The sequence below is a fragment of the Netta rufina genome (assembly GCF_964035555.1).
Source record: "Netta rufina genome assembly, chromosome: 1".
NCBI lineage: Eukaryota > Metazoa > Chordata > Aves > Anseriformes > Anatidae > Netta > Netta rufina.
The window spans coordinates 71,994,140-72,016,192 of NC_140123.1; positions in this window are offsets into that span (position 1 = coordinate 71,994,140).

Here is a 22,053-nt window from a genome sequence, read left to right on the forward strand (position 1 = left end):
GAATTTTGTTTGGTATGAGGAACACTATGTTATGTCCATGCAACTTAAAATTCATTTCCAAGAAAATGTAACTCTATTTGCTTCACTCACTGATAGCTCTATCCTAGTATTAGATTGCAAACCACAGCAACTTGGTGTGAATAATCACATTCCAGAAAAGGTGCATCATCCTCTGCCCATATAGTATCATGCTTAGTCATGGATCTTACCAGTCTGATTTCTAGGGGTCAGGTAGGAACACAGCAGATTGTGTAATAGGTGTGCACATGTGTCTCATCTGACAAAGGATATGTATTTCAGGGCATCTGAGGAGAGCAAGGAGAAAAAGGAACACAGGAGACAGAGTCCACAATTTGGAGGAGAAAAGCAATGAAAAATGGGGATAGCAGTCTTTATGGAATTAATTATAAGTTTCAGAGAGCAAAAAGCATTTAAGAGTGATGATAATGTTAGTTTTTTTCTGCACATTCTGTAGCTCAATAGTGATTTGGGTTTTGCATCTATATATATTCTTGGTACTTGTTAGTTAAGTTACGAAGTGTGTCTGAAAAGGGGAATTCAGACACAAACCTCCCATAATGTCTTCAAGACCTCAGAAAAGGTATTTTCAGTCATCAGGGCAGCCCACACCTGCCCTGAATGCCCCAAGCTGACTACTCACAGGACTTTAGTGACTGCTGTTCCCCTTGCCAGCTCTGTTCCTCTACCAAGCAGTGTGCCTGCCTTTGGTCAGGGGAGCCCAAGGGAGGCCACCTCTACCACCTTGGGCTGCAGCTTGAGGAACGTCACAGGATATATACAAACACAGTTTGCCAGAGAACAGTCATAGATGTCTAGGGAGCATTGTGGGTAGGGAGAAGACAGAAAAGAAATGCTGAAACCTTGCTACCAGCATTACCCTGTGTGTTAATGCACTGGTCATTGTGCAGCAGGGCAGAGATGGCATCTCCACTCAGCCCACACTATTGCTACTTCAGGATAACAACCCTGTTTTGTTTTGTTTTTTGTTTTTTTTTTCCAGATCTTGTAGGAGAGAATCAAGCTTTAAAGTTCCTCCTTGGCAGGCACAACATCAATCATCCAGCAAGTTGTTTGTCTTCTCCTCACTGCTGAGACTTTGAGAGGGATTCATCAAGTATTAATGAGTCCTCTAGGTTGCTTGCCGAGAGCTATAAAACTGCAGCCTGTAATTCCAAGCTTTGAAAAGAACATATCTCTCTGTCTCAGTGTATGTTAAAGGTGCTCTCTGAAATAATTAAAGGGCAGAAAGAAAGGATTTGGCCAAAACTTTAAAAACAAGAGCCCAGTAGCTACCCATGTCATTTTTCAATTACCTTGTTGAAATCTCTACCCATGAAAACACCCCTGCACAGATATGTCAGACAACACTGATTTGTCACTGAAATATAATCTAAGAAATCTGTGAGGTGAATTGGTGAGAAGCAGTTCTAAAAACACCCTGACCAATGGAAAAAAAGATAAAAGTTAAATACTTCATCAATGCATAATAGTTATAATTACTGTACCTGATACAAAGGGCTCTTGGGGCTACCTAAGTAATTTGATAAACCATCAAAAACAATTATAAATTCTAATATCTTTGATAAATAGACTTACAAAAAAAAATCAAAATTCTCTTTGTGATCATGCATGTATTTATTCTCATGTGTGCTCACTTACCACAGTACAGATGAGTAGAGCATGTCTGAATAAAAAATATTAGATGCCTTAATCTCTCAAAAGCTGGAAAATCAAGTGGGAGGCAGTAAAAACAGCAGAGGCACTTTCCCTGTATATTTGGGTACAATGTGGAGGTTAGAATTCTGATTCTGACATCAGAGCCACTGGCTGCTCTGGGGAAAATATATGTATGTGTTCTCTTTCTGTAACATTATTCAAGATCTTCCTGTCTCATTTAATTTCTGCAAAAATATAAATGTAGGCATATTAAACAAAACATTTTTGGGTTATTCTATTTTCTTACTCCCAGTAAACCTTCTTATCTCAATGAAATTGCAGTTCGTACAAACTGCCCTTGAGGAAAAATCAGCCTTCAGAGGGTTGTACAGAAGGCAACTGAAGTTCTAGTTTCTGATGGCTAAGCTGTTACTGCTAAAGGAGCATATTGCCAAATAAATAAATAAATAAATAAATAAGGTAGACAACAACCAAGATTTGCCCCAGGAACAGAGAGAAGGGTAGAATTAATAGTGATGTAATTAACATGCTTTATATTCATGTATGAATCAAATCAATAATTTGATTAAATCTCAGACTGCTTATGATTTTATTTTATTATTTTTTTTTTAAACTAATAATATTCTCATTTAAAAACAGTCATCTGAAATCTTCATAAAACAGGACCAAAGTAATCCTCTCCCTTGGATCTAATCACTGCTATGAATATCCAATCACTGTAAAAGCAGCATGAGTGAGTCTAAATAAAATAAAAACACTTAGAAGATCCTCAGTAAAATAAAAACAGCTTATCTGTGGAAAAAAAATAATAATTCATCCTGACTTACATGTCTGGAATTCATTTTCTGTTACTGGCATATACTTGGCGACAAATAGTATCTTTTTTTCTTCATGTTTGTATAGTTCACAGCTCACTAGCAGTAGCCAAGAAATCACAAAATAAGGTTAAAAAAAAAAAAAAAAGTTAAGCCAGCATGTCAGTCATTCACTGTGATTTGTAAGTAATTTCAGAATTCAAAACCACAATAATGACTATGGATTAGATATTGGTTATTCAATACACTTTATGGCTCTTTATGGGAGTAAATGACAACAGTATTCTAAAGGTCAAACGTGAAATGTAAGAGGCAAAAAATGCCAAACATATTTTCTTGTCGAACATTTTGTTTGTGCTGAGACTAAGTTGCCCTAAGGATCTCTTGCTGTCCTAGGAAAGTCAACAAGCAAACAGTTTGAAAATGATTAATATTGATTTTACAAAACACACAACAGTTCTACCAGAATTCTTTCTGTCTGCAGTAGAAAGTTATATTTATTGTTTTGAACAGAAGATAATCAATATAGTACAAGCAAACCCAGAATTATTGGTCTAGAATATTTCCTTTCTGTAAATTACTCCAGCTACTTCTGTTCAGTTGGTTTTATGACTGTAGCTGAGAATAAGTATTACACTCCATGATCTCATTAGAGATTCAAACACAGTTTAGTCAGTTGGATGAACACATAAAGGAAGGTACAATGTTCAGAAAGTACCTGTTGATCCCGAGGGTGATAGCTACACCTTTCACTGCACCTTGTGCAGGATATATTCAGCTGCACTGAAGCTGATACTGGATTTGGTGCTGCATGACTGCAGATTGGCTCTAAATGCACTGTCAGGAGCTGTCTTGACAGGAGAAGGGTGTTAACTGAGAGTCTGTTCAGGGTAGGAAGCACAAAACCAAGTTGGTGCATGTCCTCTTTCCCTGAATTCCTAGCTGGGAAAGCCCAAACAAAGCTATGTACTGAGTCCACTGCCATTGCCAACAAGTGCTGGTGCCCTAATACTGGCTGGGGTTCATGGACAGGACTGACAGACACTAACAAGAGAGAACTAGGGCTGATAATATCTTGCTGCTGTCTTGATTAACTCAAGAGAATACAGCAGCATGATATTTTTGCAAGGATACAAAGTGACTGTGTGGTCAGGGTCATTGGCGTGTTTTAGAAAAGGCTTCACCTGCCCAAATTCTGGTAGCTGAAAGACTTAGTAAAATAATGCCAAATCCTGACATAGCTTTCTATTAACCTGTTGTTGTTGTTGTTGTTGTTGTTGTTGTTTTCTTCAGGATTGCTGTTGGCTAGCTAACTGTCTAAAGTTTGGTTTGGCCAGTTCATTTGTCCATGATAATTATTTTAAAAGAAAAGCAGTTATTCACAGCTTTATTTAAAGGTTTAGTTCAAACTCTTGGTTTCATGGCAGCTCCTTCAAATCCTTTAGGGAATATGCATTGTTAGCATTACCAATATCCATCAGCCACTTCTGTCGTCAGTCGAAGGAAAGGGCATAGACCCAAAGTAAAAAGAATAATAAAAAAGAATAAAAGAATAATAAAAAAGAATAAAAGAATAATTGGCTCAACAAAAAACTTTTTCTAAGGAAATCTATTTTACCTTTGGGTTTTTCGACGTAATTGCACAGATTTACACAACCATTGCACTGGCTCATATCTCAAGAAGTAATACTTACAGATAAGCTTATTGCAATTTTACATTTACTATTCAAAATCATACCTTTTGTGAAGGAAGTATTCATCCTCCTTAGTTGCTTTCTGTCCATGTTTGATCTTTGCCCTTCAGGAATTATACATAAAAGACAATCTCATTACAATAATTCAAATAATTAATGTTCTCACAGCTACAAATTCACCAGGAAAAAGATTTTGAATTCCTTGTTTCAAATATCATAAGAGAAATGCAGTATTCGCTGGTATAAAAAAATTTACTTCCATTGACAGTGAAAATTTCTTATTATGGACAAATGTTTTTTTAGCAAAAATATAGCGAAACTTTTTCCTAGTTCATTCCCTCTTCCATGGGTGATTGAAAGTGTAACACTGCCAGTGATTTTATTGCTAATTTAGAAAAGGAATCAGGTTCAATATGTCATCAGCTTTTGTGCCTTCTTTGTTTCCATCACATGCATACAACCTTTTTGCCTCTATTTAATTGGCTAGTAAATTTGTACAGCTGTTTTCTACACACCAGGACACTACCTATATTTTTTAATGATGCATTACAACATTCAGGATAATTAAGGAAAAGTGTTATGTATGTATATATTTGCCTACTGCTTTCAAAGAAAGGGAATAAGTTACTATAAAATATTAAATAATGATCACATTAATGTGGAAACTAACAAGAAATTTAATTTCTTCCCAAAGATCTAAATTTTGTCCAACCAATAGTATCACCAGCTTGAAACTGGCAATATCTAAAATATCAGAGCATTTCAGTTATATATCTGAGGGTCAATGCACTGTCTTTTAATTAGTGAGAAAATAGAAGTTAAAAATCCTTGAATAGATAAAAATACAAACTTTAATATTATTGTCATTGTTTATAACACCAGGTGGCACTGTCACATATTGGTGTCTAATTTCTTTTTCTTTATGAGAATGAATCTTGGGTAGCCAAGCTAGAAGTTGCTATCCATTTTTGGTTTTATGTTATATTATGAAAAATACCCAAGAGCAGTTGCTAAAAAGAAGCTGAACAAGCAGCAGTTCATTCCCTGATAACCCCTAATTCTTCTGCCAGATACTTGAATATTGACAAAGGACCACCAGAGATACTAAGAAAGGGCTTATAAGTAGCATTTGCTTGTCTCTGTTCCTGGAACATTTATCTCTTGCAGTAAAGTTATAAATAGAAAATGTCCACACTCTGATTCATAATTTCTCCTCCACTACACATTGCTTTTTGCTTGACTAGGTTGACTGTCAGCTGCAGACATTCACCAAGTTGAGAGAACAAGGCAAATGCCATCAGTGTATCTAAGGTCTTCTTTAAGAAATGTGTACAACACAATACCACAGACAGCTGTTTTTTTCCAACCTGTCTATCAGCTGCACAGTGTTAACAGTAAACAGACAGAATGGGCAGGACTCAGCTGTGCTACACATCCATAGAAATTGAAGAAAAATGCCATTTATCTATCATTCATCCAAAGAGAGTTTTCCATTCCTCTTGGGAGTTCTTTCATCAGTATTACTTCTTCCTTGGGATTTTGAGTCACTTTCTCAGGTCCTCTAGACTTGCCTGATGTGCTGAATCAAGTGACTAACAGGGAGAAATAAAGATAACTGGATATGGCTCACTAAACTCAGCCATCTCCTCAGAAAACATCTGTAACGTAGGAACATAGTCAAAGGCAAAACATTTCGTCTAAATCCCTAAATCTGCACCAAATACTCCAGCTTTGACTCAAGGTGCACTGCTGACTGAGAAATGAATAAAGAAACAAAGACACTCACTGTAGCTGATAAAGGAAAAATGCTTCTGTGGACACTGTGATAACTTACCCCTCCCACCCCCCAACTCCCCATCAAAAATTAAGAGGCTGTGCAGATGAACCACAAAGCTACCCTCACCTGTCACCAGCAGTGATCTTACAAGGTCTGATACCTTACCACATTTCTGGGAGCAGTCTGTGATCTCGGTTTCATTCTTGCTGAGGGAAGCTTTGTGCTCACATAAGAGGCGTGATAGCATGAAGAAATTGCTTCAAAGTGATCTTTCCCTTGATCCTGTAGATCTCTCAGCCTGCCACTCTGCCTTTTGCAGATGATATTTAGTTTAATAAATGATGCAGAAATCATGTATCTCTCCCAGATTTCTTTCCAAGGTCAACACAATGTTTTCTGTACAATTAGTTGACAGTACTCTAAAGTTGAAACCAGATGACCTTTTATTTTTTCTTAATAAACTCCCCTTATGACTCTTACTGTATGGCAGATTCTTATTCACAATAGCTGCTGCAAAAATTACCTCACGTGTGATGTTTGATGGATCAACTAGACAGTCATCGGAACAAGTGGTTTGAAATAATATTGTTTAAAAAAAAAATCAAAATAAACTGAAAACTGATAATCTGGGAATGCCAGAAAACACACAGCTACCTGGTGGCTTGACAGTAACATGAACTCTTCATTAAATTCTTTAACTTTATCCACCAGAATGTCAAGACTGGTCAAACATTTTTACCAGCAGAAAATTGTTGTCAACACCATTTTTTCTATTCATTCATAAATTAATGCCTGTCAATCACCAAGGACCTTTAATGACCAACAACAATGCAAATGCAACTGTTCACATTGGTACCAATTCTGTTGATCAAACTTGGTGTAATAGAACAACAAGTCAATCATCATTATATCACTGGGAAATACAAATCCCAATAACTGCTGTCTATATCTGCTCTTCTTCACATCAGGTTTCTCCAGTGTAACTGGATGGATGCCCTAATCATTTTCTACACACCTATTAGTATAATCCAACATAATGATGACTGGTCTTTCCGGGCATTATTAATTTTAACTTCCAGTTGTTGACAAAATAGATCATAGCCTGTATTACTAGCCTTAATCTTAAGAGAAAGACATACCACAGTGATCTGAACTGACCCCAGGAGGTCTGAAATGAAATACTGATGACTACTATAGGGTTAAGATCTAAGTAAATATGGACTCTAAATAAACATCAAACTTGAAATTGCATTTTGACATGGAGAGAAAGTAGACCAGGCAAGATCTACTGAAGCAGTCTGTTGAAGATGCCTACAAACAGAAAGTATTGACTATTTCACTGAGTTGCTCTTTTTAACCAGTATGTTTCGCCTGTTGCCATATGGGTTTGTTAAAATTTGTACTGATAAAATTTGGGATTCCTAAAATGTCAACAACAAATCTCTTGAAAAATCCTAACTGACAGATTCATATGAATTCTATTTATTTACACTATGTGAAAGTCCAGACATTAGGAGGGTTTTGGTACTAAGCAAAGTAGCATCAAATCCAAGGTTTTGAATATCAAGTTTACATGTATTTTCATGTCACACATTCATTTTAGATTCACAGCATAATTTATTCAGCTTATATTGCTTTCCAAACCTTTAAACCTTCATAAACTCTAAAAGAGTCTTTTAAATCTAGAATTAATAGCTTTACTATATACATTTTTGTAACAAGACAAGTATTTTCTCAACCAGCTTATCATCATTCTAGGCCAGGACATTCCAGTTCAGGCTTTTTACCTAATAAGGAAGGTGGCAGCAGGTGTCCTGATCAAACTTTAGCCAACCCAAACACCAACTTACATTTTGTGAAAAGTGTACTTTTACCAGAATGGTCTCTTTGCAAGATCGTCTTGATCATTTTCACCTCAAAAGGCAGTGAAAAACTCTTGACCATTTCAGTTACAATAAAAACAGACTAGTGGCAATTTTGTTTGACAGACACATTACCATATGACCACATCAGATATATCTTAAGGGCTTGAAACAAGCTACAGCAGATAAATTCTTCCGTCAGATGGAAAAAATCAGCATCTTCAAAATGGCAGTTACAAACACGTGTTTTTTTGGGGGGTGGAGGTTAGTAATTTTTTCAGGGGGAGTATATTTGATTCTGCAATATTTTTCTTTCATTTATGTATTAACATTGCTTTTTGAGACATATGAGACAACAGTTCTTGACATTATATTTCCAGTAGAAAATTAGGAGTGCTAGAACTGGAGATATTGTGAACGTTGTTAATTTAATTTGGAAATAAATATTAGTCATGAAACACAGACCATTAACCACCATTAACCACCACAGACCATTAACTCTGGCAATTCATCCTTTCAGGGATTTCAGAACAGTTTTAGAACAATATTGTCCAAAGAGAAATAATAATTAGAGGTCAAGGCAGAAAGAAAATACTTCTAATGCTCAAAAAAAAAGATTTGACACTGAAAAATGCAGCCATATTGGGGAGTTCTGATTAAATACTTGGAACACTATTTTATTTTCATGGAACTTTTACATTCAGATGATATTTGGTTCATTTAATGTGCTTAAAACAATACCCAAATGGACACAAATACATGTATTTTAATTCTTGATACACCTCACCAAAGTATCTGATATATCTATAAAGGTGATCCATAAAATACATGCTATGCAATCCAAAAGTAAACAGTTAATCTGAACTGAATAGACTGGAAAAAAAAAAAGCACTTTCTAGACTGTCATTTTTCTAGACTCTAGACTTCCTAGAAAGTGAAATGCTCACCATTTTTTTTCCATTTCTTTCTAAGGAAAATTCTTTGGCAGGAGAGCACTGTGGAAATTAGTTTTATTGTATTTCATATAAAAAGGTGTTAACTGATGTTTTTGTATTTCCATATCTTTCTTTGACAGTGAAAATGCCATTCATCCACTGAATACAAGGAGTAGTGGTTTTGGTTTAATCTGAAATGATCTCTTTTTTTAATAGAATACTATTATGACTGATCGCGTATCTTTTTGTTTTCACTCTATTCTGTTGTTTCTTTCTTTAATTTTAATACATTGTGGATACATTGTGAAATCTGTTTTTTTTTCTCCTTAAGCCAGTGTAATAATTTGCTTTTTATTAAAAATGTTGTTGTTTTTTCAACATCTTTATCTTTACCAGCAATATAAGCCTGAATGCAGAATGCCAAAAAGATGTTTTCCCACCACCAGATCACTTAGGCCCATCCCTTCCACATTCCCATCCTTAGAGCCTAGGGTTTGTTCCTAAATAATGACCTCTTTCAACGCTCAAGATGTTCTTGTGATGAGTATTGTAAATATGGTTTGTGTGGCCACAGGTACTCATAATCCCTTTGGATTTATAATTCTCCATGAGCCATTGTGACCCCAAAAGGTGGTCCATTTGCAGGTGAAGGGACAATGGCCATCGGAAAGACATGTTAGCTTTCTGCAGCAAGATAACTGGTGACTCTTCCCACTTTTGCTCCTGCCCATCTTTCTTCCAGATTTGCATTACCTCTGCTTCTTGGTCCAACCCTACTCCCAGTCAAGGTTTTTCTCTTTACATTTATATTTTTTTATATCCGTATCTAGCCATTAGCTCCTAGTTTCTGCTTCACCTCTTTTCTGAGCTTTGCCTCAAGTCTCTGCTCCAGTCTTGCCTTGACTCTCTAGGCTTCACAAAAGATTATTACTTTGCCTGAATGCTAATGCTTTCTTGTGGAGAAATTATGTTCTTTGACAGAGTTATCATATGAATCTGTGAATTTGTTTTGGCTGTTTCTCTCTATATTATTTCCAGAACTAGATCTAAAACATACCTTGCCTGCCTTTGATCAGTTTATTTTGCGCATGGTAGCTTCAAAAAAATAAAAATATTTAAATTAAATCATATATATAGTTATATTTAAAATTCAAACATACTTGCATAGGATGGCTCCACTCAGCCACTAGACCTCTTAGTCCCATCATCATCCTGTTTAGATATGAATCTGTTATATCTTTACATCACAATTTTGCCTGAAGATTTTTTTTTTCAGAGCAGTAGTTCTTGCCAAATCTAATATAGAGCCAGCAAATAGAAATGCTGTGTATGTCTGTGAAATCTAATCTGCAGCAAAGTTGTTCGGACAAAGTATTCCAATGCATTGGCAATTTATTATTTGAAACCTATTACTAACACCTTGACAAGTACATTCTTAAATAACACAAAATACCTCTTTTTTTTTTTTTTTTTTCCCCAACACACGTGATTAGAATCTCTGTAGTGCTAAACCACTGCAGCATCTCTGATGAGAATCTAATCAATTCCATCTAGGCAGGAAGACTAGAAAGACTAGGAAGACTTTTTGCATTATAAACATTCACTTTAAGTTTAGCATTTTCATTATCAAATCCACTGCTGGGAAGAAAAAGTCACTGTATCAGTCTTCAGAAATGCTCCCCACACCTAACATATGACTCACTCAGATGCCCTCACCAAAAATCAGAAAGTTCCATTTTCACAGGGAAAGAAAATATATACAAATGTTTTTCAACAGCAGTTCCTGAGGAAGCAAATAATTGCTCCAGACTATTTTATCTTTCTCCATCAAAAGTAAATTAAGAAATAACTCAATTGCAAAGTGATACTGCGGTAGTAAGGAAAAGCTCATTTTGTACAGATATATAAAATGTAGTGTTTGTGAAATATTCAGCTACGGAGAACAATGACTCCATAATCAGAGATTAAGCAAAGTGTCCTTGTGGCAGCTCAACCTATTCCAATATTAGTCAGCCTTTCTTGTAGATGGAAACTCACACCCAGGAATGACTGGGCACCCTGACATTCAAGTTTCTTTGGTGAAGCAAACTTTGAAGGGCTATGAAGATGGTGAAGGGCCTGGAACACAAGTCCTGTGAAGAGGGGCTGAGGGAACTGGGGTTGTTTAGAAGAGAAGTCTCAGGGGAGACTTTATTGTTCTCTACAACTACCTGAAAGGAAGGTTTGGGGAGCTGGGTGCTGGCCTCTTCTTGTAGATAACTTGTGAAAGGACTAGAGGGAATGGCCTCAAGTTGCACCAGGGGAGGTTTAGGTTGGAAATTATCTTACATTTCTTCTCAGAAAGAGCAGTCAGGCATTGGAACAGGTGGTGGGGTCGCTATCCCCGGGGGTGTTTAAGGAAAGGTTGGACATGGCACTTAGGGACATGGTTTAGTGGGTGACATTCGTGGTAGGGTGATGTTTGAACCAGATGATCTTGAAAGTCTCTTCCAACCTCAATGATTCTATGATTCTATGATTCTAAGATGTCTGTTGTTGCAGTGCTCAGTAAGAAGGGTATTGTCTGTCTATGCACTAGGACTTGGATGGAGCCCACCAACCATTTATACACAAGCTACTGAATATGTAACAGCAAAACTATTGAGTCCAGACCTCTCTTGTCAGACAGATGTTTGGATATGTGTGAATGAAATAAGAAAAAAAGCAGCATAAAACTAGGGGAACCATTACTTGTAATGAGTTGGGTAAAGTTCAATAGAGATCCAGCTCTTTTCCCCACACCTCGGCAGGCCTAAAAGTTGGAAAAAAATAAATAAATATCAGGTTCTTTGCCAGTTCACATTGAAAAACATCTGTCTAAGAAGAGGTACTTTTTAATATATTCATTTTTGATAAAGACTGCAGAGTACCCTTTTTTTTTTTTTTTTTTTTTTTACTTGCTGGAACACATATCATTCTATGCAAGTGGTTAATTCTAGTCCTGAGACTTGCATGAATTTATGCTAGTGTTAATCATTTTCCTTTTAAGATGAAAATTAATATTTTTTGTCTGACTTTAGTCCTTTAGTTTCCCTCTCTTTGCCTCAGCTTCCCGAAGCTGTGTTGTTAGTATCACAGAAGCATCACCATCAGCTGGCCACAGGTACTTTTGGCTGCCTCCCCTCTCTTTTCACAACCAGACTGTGTCAGTTGTTCTCGATAAGTGTTCCTCTAGGATCTGAATTGTCAGACCTCACGTACCACATACATAAAAATGCTGCTACAGCAGTTAGTACAGCATTACTAGCTGCATTGCAGTGCACAGTATTTTGCAGAGTGGAGCAGGTGATTAAAGTTGGAAAGGGAGTGAATTTTGGCCAAAAGCTCTGTTTTCAGTCTGCCTCTGAAAAGGATGATCAGAAGGTGGAAGGTAATGCTTTTGTTTGGAAAGACCTTGGCAAATCACTGGCAATTTCACTTCTATTTCACTATATCTTTTAAAATTCTTTAATGAGTTCTAAGGCTAAACATCTTCATAAATAAAATATTTGTTAGGTAAATGTATCTCGTATATTTTGATCTAAGATAAAGACTACTCCTGCTCTTACTGAAGTCTCTGAGGACAGCGTAAGGCAGATATATCAAAGTGTAAAAAGTCACAGTAAGACTCAGCAATGATCATACAGAACACTAATCTGAGTCACAAGAGACCATGAAGTGTATCTGCAACAAATGGAAATCTGAAAAAGTAAGGCAAGGACAAATATATCCATAAAGACTTAACAGAATTAATAATAAGCATTAAAAGCAGTTAGCTTAATGAAATCCCTATTAGTTTTACCAGCCAAATACAGCATCCCTGCAGGAGTTACTGTAAGGAACACCACAGCAATCTCTGAGCAACAACGGATTAATTAACAAAGCATTTTTTTTTTCCTAATAACCAGATTTTCCTTGTCACTCTCATTAGGGAGGGTTTTAGGCCTGTAGCTTTATCATCTTTAATAGACAGAAAAGGGCAGACAGAGTAAGATGGTGCTTTGACATCATCTATTCCCTCAGCGTCCATGAGAGCATGTAGTACATCCTTGCTCATAATTTGAAAGGAGAACAAAGTGTCTGAGTTTTTGCCCACTTACCATTCACTCTGACTTTTTCTTTTTGCCTGACTGCAGGAGATGCTGAGGTTCATGTCACTGATACAGGGAGCAACAATTTTGTCAGCCTCAGAAAACTCTTCAGTGTTTCACACAAAACCATTTTGACATCACCTTGGCGGGCACTGTATGGAGCTTTGCTCCCTTTAGAGCTGTCCTTTCCAAGTGTCACTCACCTGCAGCACCCATCGGCCCTTGTAGTGGCTCTCACTTTCCACTCAGTCCTAAGAAGAGTTGCAGGTTGAGCTGTCCCTGTCTGTGTCTCCCATCCCTTGGAGGCTGCCTGCCCAGCCTGGCTGCACAGTGCTGGTCCAGTCCCTCACTTTAATTGCCAAGGGCAAGCCTGTCCTTCATCTGCTTTGCATTTCTACCATCTATGAAAAGCTTCAGATAACTTCTTGTTACCTGCTCATTTGGCGAATCAGCTCACAGTCAACATCACAGAGTACAAAATGGTTCAGTCTGCCTAAATTCATGATTGTCAGAGATGTGTCAGGCGTCAGTAGCACTCACTGGTCATCACAATGTCTGTTCTGCCCAAAATATACAGTGCACAACAGCCTTAAATAGAATAGCCTGGAACATTTCTTTCTAAAATGCAGGTTATAAAGAAAACCTAGCTAGGTGTCAGCTTAATGGCACAGTCATACAGATTAGATTTAACCTCATTTGTCATTTATATTTAAGGAGATTTCTGTTCAGTATTTAGATCAGACCTTCATTTCTGAGTAACAGGAATTTTTAGAACATCTGACAGAAGTCTCAGCTCATCCTTATTAAAGAAAATGCAGAAAAGTTAAATAAAATTATTTATAATTCATAATGAATAATTTGACTTTGATTACTTCTTCTTTATTAATTATGTTTTGTTATTAATTAATGCCCTAGATATCTGTTTTAATTATGTTTACCATCCATACTTGTCATACCCAGACTGTGCATAACATATGTAACACGTGTGTGTGTTTGAAAGAACAATGAGTAATCTGTTTCAATTAAATCCCAATGTTTGTGTTTAGATATCACTGTAATGGTTCTGGCCAGGATGGAGCTAATTTTCTTCAGAATATCTCACATGGTACTACGTTTTAGATCTGTGACCAAAACAATGTTGATAACACAGTGGTGTTTTAGTTATTGCTGAACTGTGCTTACAAGAACTTTTAAGCTTCTCATGCTGCCCTGCCTGTGAGGAGGCTGGGGGTGCACAAGAAACTGGGAGGGGACACAGCCAGGACAACTGACCCAAACTGACCAAAGGAAAATCCCATAAGTATGACACCATGCTCAGCAATAAAACTGGGGGAAAGGAAGAGGAGGTTGCTCAAAGTGGTGACATTCATTTTCACAAGTAATTGTTATGTGTGATATAACCCTACTTTCCTGGAAATGGCTGAATATCTGTATGCCTGTGATGGGAAGCAGTGAATGAATTCCTTGTTTTGCTTTGTTTATGAGAACAGCCTGAATTTACATATTAAACTGTCCTTATCTCATGTCATGAGCTTTGTCACTTTTACCCCTCTGATTCTCTCCCACATCCCACTGTATTACGGAGCATTGGTGAGACTCAGAACCGGAACTGTATCCAGTACTGTCCCCCTCCCCCCCCACACACACACACACCTTCTCCATCCCAGTACAAGAGAGACAAGGACATACTGGAAAGAGTCCAATAGAGGATCACAAAGATGATCTGGAGACTGAGGCACCTCTCCTATGAGGACAGACTGAGGACTGTTTGGCCTGGAGGAGAAGAGGCTAAGAAGGGATCTCATTGATGTCTGTAAAATACTGGAAGGGAGGCTACAAAGAATACAGAGCCAGGCTTTTCTCAGTGGTGCCCAGTACCAAGACCAGAGGCCATGGGCACAAACTGGCCCATAGGAGGCTCCCCCCTGAGCCCCAGGAGCACTTCTGTGCTGTGCGGGTGAGAAGCCCTGGCACAGGCTGCCCAGAGAGGCTGTGGGGTCTCCTCCTTGGGGATCTCCAAAAGCCACCTGGAGATGGGCCTGGGCAGCCTGCACTGGGTGGCCCTGCTGGGGCATGGAGGCTAGACCAGATGAACTCCAGAGGTCCCTGACAACCCTCATCATTCCACGTGGTGAGTGAGTAAAAAGCTGTATGGGGTTTAGTTGCCTATTATGTTTAACCCACAACACAGTATGACATTCAAAACCTTTATTAAAGTATGTTTGTTTTTTGTATTGATTTGGTGTGGGACTAGCTTTAAAAAATCTTGTTTAGTTATTCATGTGCCCTTGCAAGCCCCATAACACATATTATGGGGCTTGCAAGACATAAAACTCTGTTTTGTTTTGTTGTGTTGTTTTGTTTGTTTTTGTTTGTTTGTTATTTTTTCCTGGTATGTCAGTCCTGTGAGAAAGAAGTTTTGTAAAACAGCGGGATACAATATTTCTGACCTCATGACTTCTTTGGATGCCTATTGCTTTAGAGGTCTCTGTTTAGAAAGGAGACAGGGGATCCTTGCCCAAGACTCATTATATCTAGCTTTTCTCAGTGACTCCAATCAAAGCCCCCCAACAATAGGCAGTTAACAAGTCTTACAAACACTTCTAAAGCACAAATATCTGTTCCAGTAAGTAACCACAAAACCATTCAAGAATAGTGACAACTGTGGCACATAACATGCCAGAGAATATTCTCAAGTGGTGTTCCATTTCCTTCTATAGATTCTGCATGTAAATTATCTCTAAGGACAGGACTTGCATTCACATAAATGGTGGTCACACTGGTCCCATTTGGTATATATCTATTTTATTCTGTATTTGTCTTGACTTTGTTTGAAGTATACTTATTTCTAACAATTTAATACTACTAATATTGATAAAATTACTTCAAACATAGCTTAGAATCAAGGCAAATTATTTCATTTACAAAAGTTGAAATCACTTGGCTGTTAAAAATCTGTTGTTAAAATCTCTTCATTCTAAATTTCATATGGAGAATTAAAGACTGAATCAGGTACTAGTTCCCTTAAAGGACTAATTTTCATCTATGATTGAGTCAGCAATCTAAGTGACTAGTAAAATAATTCTATACATAGAAAACACTTGCTTAGGGGAAAAGACAAAAAGTGTTTTACACATGATGAAATACTAATAATAACAACAACAAGAAGAACAATAATAATAATAATAATAATAATATGAATCAATGTTCTGAGTACAACACATTGTAACTAAAGAATCAGAAACTGTACCACTATATATGCTTTTCATATTGGCAACCAACAAAACACACACACTAGACCCAGAGGCATGTTGTTCTTTTTCTGATATTTCAGATTCAGTTTTTAATACATTTTCTTCCAGAGTTAAAATAAGTCTGCATAATTATTATTTAGATTATTTTTTTAATTATTTTTATTCTGGTATATGATTTGCAGTACTCAAAAACTAAGACTTACTTTATTTATCACTGAATATTTTCGTGGGTGTTAATTTTTCTGGATATGCAAATACCCTTATGTAATTTTTCTATTCAAATTACATATAACCGGTTCTAGTTGCAGGTAAGTTTGGTATGTTTAGTTTAATTAGCCTTTGGATTTAGAATGGATTATTATGAGTTATAAAATGTTAATGCTTAAGTTCATTACATTGAATTTTGAAATACAGTGTGTTCCTATACCTAGAGGCCTAACTAGAGAGACTGATCTTCATCACTGACTTCCCAGAAACATTATGATTGATCTTTTGATATGAAGCTAGAGGGAAATTCCCATCTAGGTCACTTGAAATATATAAATGGCCAGTGTGCAAAAGAATTTTTCTGAATAAATGTGATGGGGATGGAGTGCTTTCTTGATCCATCCTATCTCACCAGCATGACAGCATCAGGCACATAATACCAGTGCCGTCCCACACTTGTGTTCTTTTCTGTTCACTGACATGGGGATCTAGTTCTACAAGGCACAATAATATCCTGCTGATACAGCTTGATTGCTTCACTTTCCAGTAGTAAACTGAATTTTGGGGTGTTGCAAGGGAAAGGTTGTTTTAAAGACTAGCATGAGTAGAGAAACAGAAGGGTTGCAATAATGCATTAGTTTTTATATAAGAAATTTGGACATTTCTCAATTGATCCTAGGGTATGATGTAATTTAAATATTTCACAAGTCTCCTCAGATCATTTGGAAAATACATATAATTAGTTTTTAAGTATCTGAAAAAAGTACATGATTAATCATTTGTAATTATTTTCTTCAGCTATAAGATATACTTTCAAGAACCCTTAATCCTAATTAATTGTGAGTTGGAATACAGATGCTTAATAGATGCCAAGTACTGGATCTATTGCACTTTCTTTACAGTGTAGAACATTTTGCTGCAAATAGCAAAAAGAGAATGCAAATCCGTGTTAGATTCTGAGTTTCTTGAAAACCCTGGGTCAATAAATTACTGTGAAAATGTGGAAAAAACATGTTTTGGAAGATAGCTTGAGTCCCCCTAAAGACCATGAAAAGGCAAGCACTGTAGAAAGAGTGTTTTCATAGGAAAACATGATTTACAACATGGTGACTAGTCAAAGATGATGGGATTTATTGTGACTTCTTACTTATGTGTAGATGAATAATGGTTATGTTAACAACTGGCTGAAAGGAGGAAGCTGAGTCCATTAAGAGTCACAGTGGTAAAATGGTCCAGTACGGAAGAAAGAAAGAAAGAAAGAAAATGAAACTCCAAGGATGAAGCTGTGTGAGATAGGAAGGGTTAATATGTATTTTAGCATTCTTGAAGAGTTAGAAATGGAGTGACAGAAGAATGTCAAGGTATACAGGTGCTTAAAATGTGTTTGGAACACACAGACGTGAATGAAACAAGCATAAGCCCTTTCTCCTATAAAGCAACTACGAAAGTGCATCACACTGTGAATGCCAGTGTGCAACTACATAGAATTCCTTCTCTCTTCCCTTTCCCTGCCCCTGGTACATGTATATCAGATCTTATCCATCCCAAGGAATAAAAGGCTAGCAGTAAAGGATAGTATTCATTAGCGTTTGGTTGTTGAGGGTCTTAAGGCTTTTTCCAGACTGTATTGCAACTGGACAGCAATTTCATGAATTTTGGTAGAGCATTTTGGAGTTGGATGCCCAGAGTCACATTTACATACCCAGATTTTCCTGCCAATCTAGTGACTTATTTCTAGGTAAAATCAGGTCTTAGTGTTTGTGTCTATACTGTAGAAGCTAGGAACACTTCCAGCTCCTGGGCCCAGGTGCGAGAGCTGGCCAGAAGCCAAGGCTATGTCAGGACAAGATCAAGGTAACCCTATACCTTCTCAGCCCACACCTTGCTTATCTGGAGGAGGAAACTTGGGCAATGAACACCTCCTGCTAGCTCCCTACTCTGGACAATGAAGGTGCCAGAAAAACAGAACAGTGTCTTTTGTACAGCACTAGACACTAAAAATTGTGATGCCCACTACCAGTCTTGTTTGTTAGGAAATAAATACTATGCTCCCCAGGTGTGTGTCCATGGCATAGAAACCACCCCTGCTACAAAAGACTTCTGATGAGTAGCTTTCAGATTACAGACAAGGGATCAGGATGTGTCCTCTCTTTCTCCCACCAGGTAGATGGGACTGTGCTTCATATGTTCTGTGAACTCAATTACTATCTCACTGTTGTGGAGGTTTCACAAGATATTGAATATAATTTACGAAATGAAGGCAACTAGCATGCAGAAGGAATTGAAGGTAAGATTTTCAGTTGTTCTTGTGTTTCTTTTAAGACGACAAATCCATCTCTGGCTGTTGTGGGAAATGAATGCAGGGCTGCAGAAATAACTGCTTGAGCTCAGGGGCAACTTGAAACAATCCCTTTGAGCAGTTAAATGTGTGCTGGGTCAGAAGCCATCAACCATCACTGCTGCCAATACTATCAGTATCTGGCACATTTTCTTACCCAAAGTTCTTTTCATGAAAGTACATTAAAAAGACATTTCCACTTGTTGTGGAAGTTATGAGAAGCTTGAAGATATGAAGTAAGTTTCCTAAAGACTCTAAAACTAGAAAGCGAAGTAAAAGAAAGTTGTTGATTTTTTGGCAGAGTATGAAGAAGGGGATTAGATTAAAATAAAATAAAAATAAAAATAAAAATAAAAATAATAAAAATAAAAATAAAAATAATAATAAAAAAAGGATTGGCAGCCTGGTCACATTGTTAGCTCTTTCACTGTCAATTGCAGTGGTTCTAAGAAAAGAGAAAATCCTTTATATCCACAAGAAAGATCTGTGGGCATATGAGTAGTTTTATTTTCCTTCAGGAGGATTCAGCTTTCCAAGTTCAGAACCTAAAGCCTTAATTCTCATTCTGTAATTAATGAAGCAACAAGTAATAATATCCAGCTCACTCAAATGTTCCTGTTTTGTAGACCTCTCTTAATTCTCACTTGTCTTTCTAGGACTTTTTCCTTAGGAAGTTTTCCAAGTGGCTCCTAGCTTTTTTGACTTTCATTGCTCAACACTGGTGTGCTTTGGCAGAGGTTAGTGCTGAAAGGAACGGGATTACTTCAAATGTCTTGTTAGCTATGACAGTTTATTAATCACTGTCGGTGATTAATCATATGGGGTTTGCCTTTACGCAATACTTTTGATTCCTGTTCTAGCCGTGAATCACAACAATTCTAAATATACTCCTGTAGAGCTATTAGTCTTTTGTTCCCTGAGTTTATGGTCTGACATTTGCATTTATTAAATAGCACCCTTTCTCTTTTTATAACATCTCCCTCTGAATCAGGATCCCATTGAACTCTGATCCTGTTTCCCAATGAACATGGACAGCTTGCTGGTGTCTTTAAATGTAATAAGTACATTTTCTATTCAATCACCTAGATAATTAAATATCTGATAATATCTCTCCTTTGAGCATATGAAAATGCTCAAGTAATCCTTTGAGCATTTCTCCATCATTTTCAGGATGTACCTGAACCACTGATAATAAAATCCCAAGTAGAGTTTTCCAATGAGTTTGACAACCATTGCATTTTCACCTAAATATTCCTTAGTCTGGTTATGGGAACTCTACGTGTCATAGTGTTGAAAGTCTTGCATAAATCAAAGTATATGGCACATATTTGATTTTTTGTTACTTGGTGGTAGAAAGAAACTGGTTTGATTTCATACAATTTGCTTTTATGGAATTTCCTCTGGGTATTACTCTTATCCATGTTTTCTTCTAGCTCCTTAGAAGGAGTCTGTATGATAATTTTTCATACTGGTTTTGGTCCACTGGTAGAACTATTGGGAGCTATGAGTTTCCATACAATTATTTCTGGTGCCTGGTACCTGACAGCACACACATGAGCACTTCTAGCAGCCATGGCAGCAGAACCCATGTTTTATCAACTTAGGCTGTGCACATTAAAACTGCTACTGATAAATCATACTGGTTACCAGTGTGGAAATAATTGCCTACTGGATGTGTTTGTATCAGCAAAGGTCTTATTGTAAGAAGAACTAAAACACCATTAAAAAAAAAAACAAACAAACAAACAAACAAAAAAAACCCTCACACCTAAACTTCATTCTTTGTTTGTTTAAATTGTGAAGTAACAGAGGAAATCGTCTGCTGCATTGCCACTGCATTGCTTTAAAACAAAATCTTCTAACTGCAGATGAAATCTCAGACTTTGACAATGAACCTGGGCCAGTCTTCCATCATTCTCTGTGTCAGCCCTAGCCAGTCTCCCTCTCCAGAGACTGAGGGTTATTGCTCTTCCACTAGCAAATAGATGGTCAAGCCATTGACAAAAATGAATGACATCTTCTAAGGATGGTTTGTGAGTGAGCATAGCCTATTTCTGCTAATAGCCATTCTCTTAGGCGATATGGTGAATACTGATCGTACAGCTGTAAGACCAAGCCTTGGTGGTCGTTTTACTTTCTGACCTTTCTCATGTAGCAAAGTGCTTTCCAGTATTTTTAAAATAAAAATTGGAGCACTCATTCACAAATATAATACTTATAGAATTATGTTTCGGGTAATCTTTTTTGTAATTTCAATTTAAGATGTGTGTTTTAGTAAACTGAGAAGAAACTCTGTTAACCCAGAAGCATACCCCATTCATTGTGAAGTAAGGACTGCAAATGAGACAAGAGGTGGCAGGAGAAAAATAGAGTCTTGTTTCAGGAGTCTGGACTAGGATGTAAAAATAATTGGTTTCTCTCTTAACATCACTGATTTTCACTCCAATGCCAAGCACAGTTATTATCATGCACACATAAAAATATCAGTTTTAATACTGTCATTTCATACCCTCTGAATTCTTGGTGAACAAGACTATTGTTCTTTTAGATGAGATTTTATTTTATTATATTATATTTTATTTTCTGTAGGTTATTATTTGTAAGAAAACCATGGAACCACTGAGTGTGTAACTTTATCTTGCTCTGCACATTTTTTTGATGTTTCCACTGTATATATAGAATGTTTTTGTTTATAAAATGTGTAGACATATATGTTAGAGAAATATTTTCCAGAGTCAATTTAAAAATAATAAGATTTCAGATTTTTCACATTACTGTCTCTCTCATCTGTAAAAAAAAAGGAGATCATTTTCAATCTCTAATAATATTTGAAAAGTGCATTCTATTGTGTCAAGATATGCCATGGGAGCTGACAGCCTACATCCCAAGTCAACTTTAATGTCTTATGATATCGCTGAACAACTGTGTCAAGACTCACTGCATTCATTTATTTATTTATTTTTCAAGTGTTTCCAGCTGGAGAAAAGAATATTTGTATATGTTTGCTGCTACTGATTATAAACTTTCTAATGTTGTTTATGTTGTATTTTGAAAAGTACTAATCTAGAATTTTGGTACTCAGAATTGAAAGTTTGTTGTTATAATATAAATATTATTTCTAAAACACGAGTAACTGAGAATTTTAGTTGCAGGGAATTTCATACTGTATATAACAGAATGATATATATAGGTTGTGTTGATATTCAATGTATAGATTCAATTTAATGTTCACATTATATATAAGAAAAATGTTGCTTTATTTCCACGGTGACAGTGAAATGAATACCCTTATCTAAAAGTCTCTAGTTATTGGATTTGGTTTATTTGTAGGTCAGTATGATTCAAAGTAGAAAATGATGTTGCA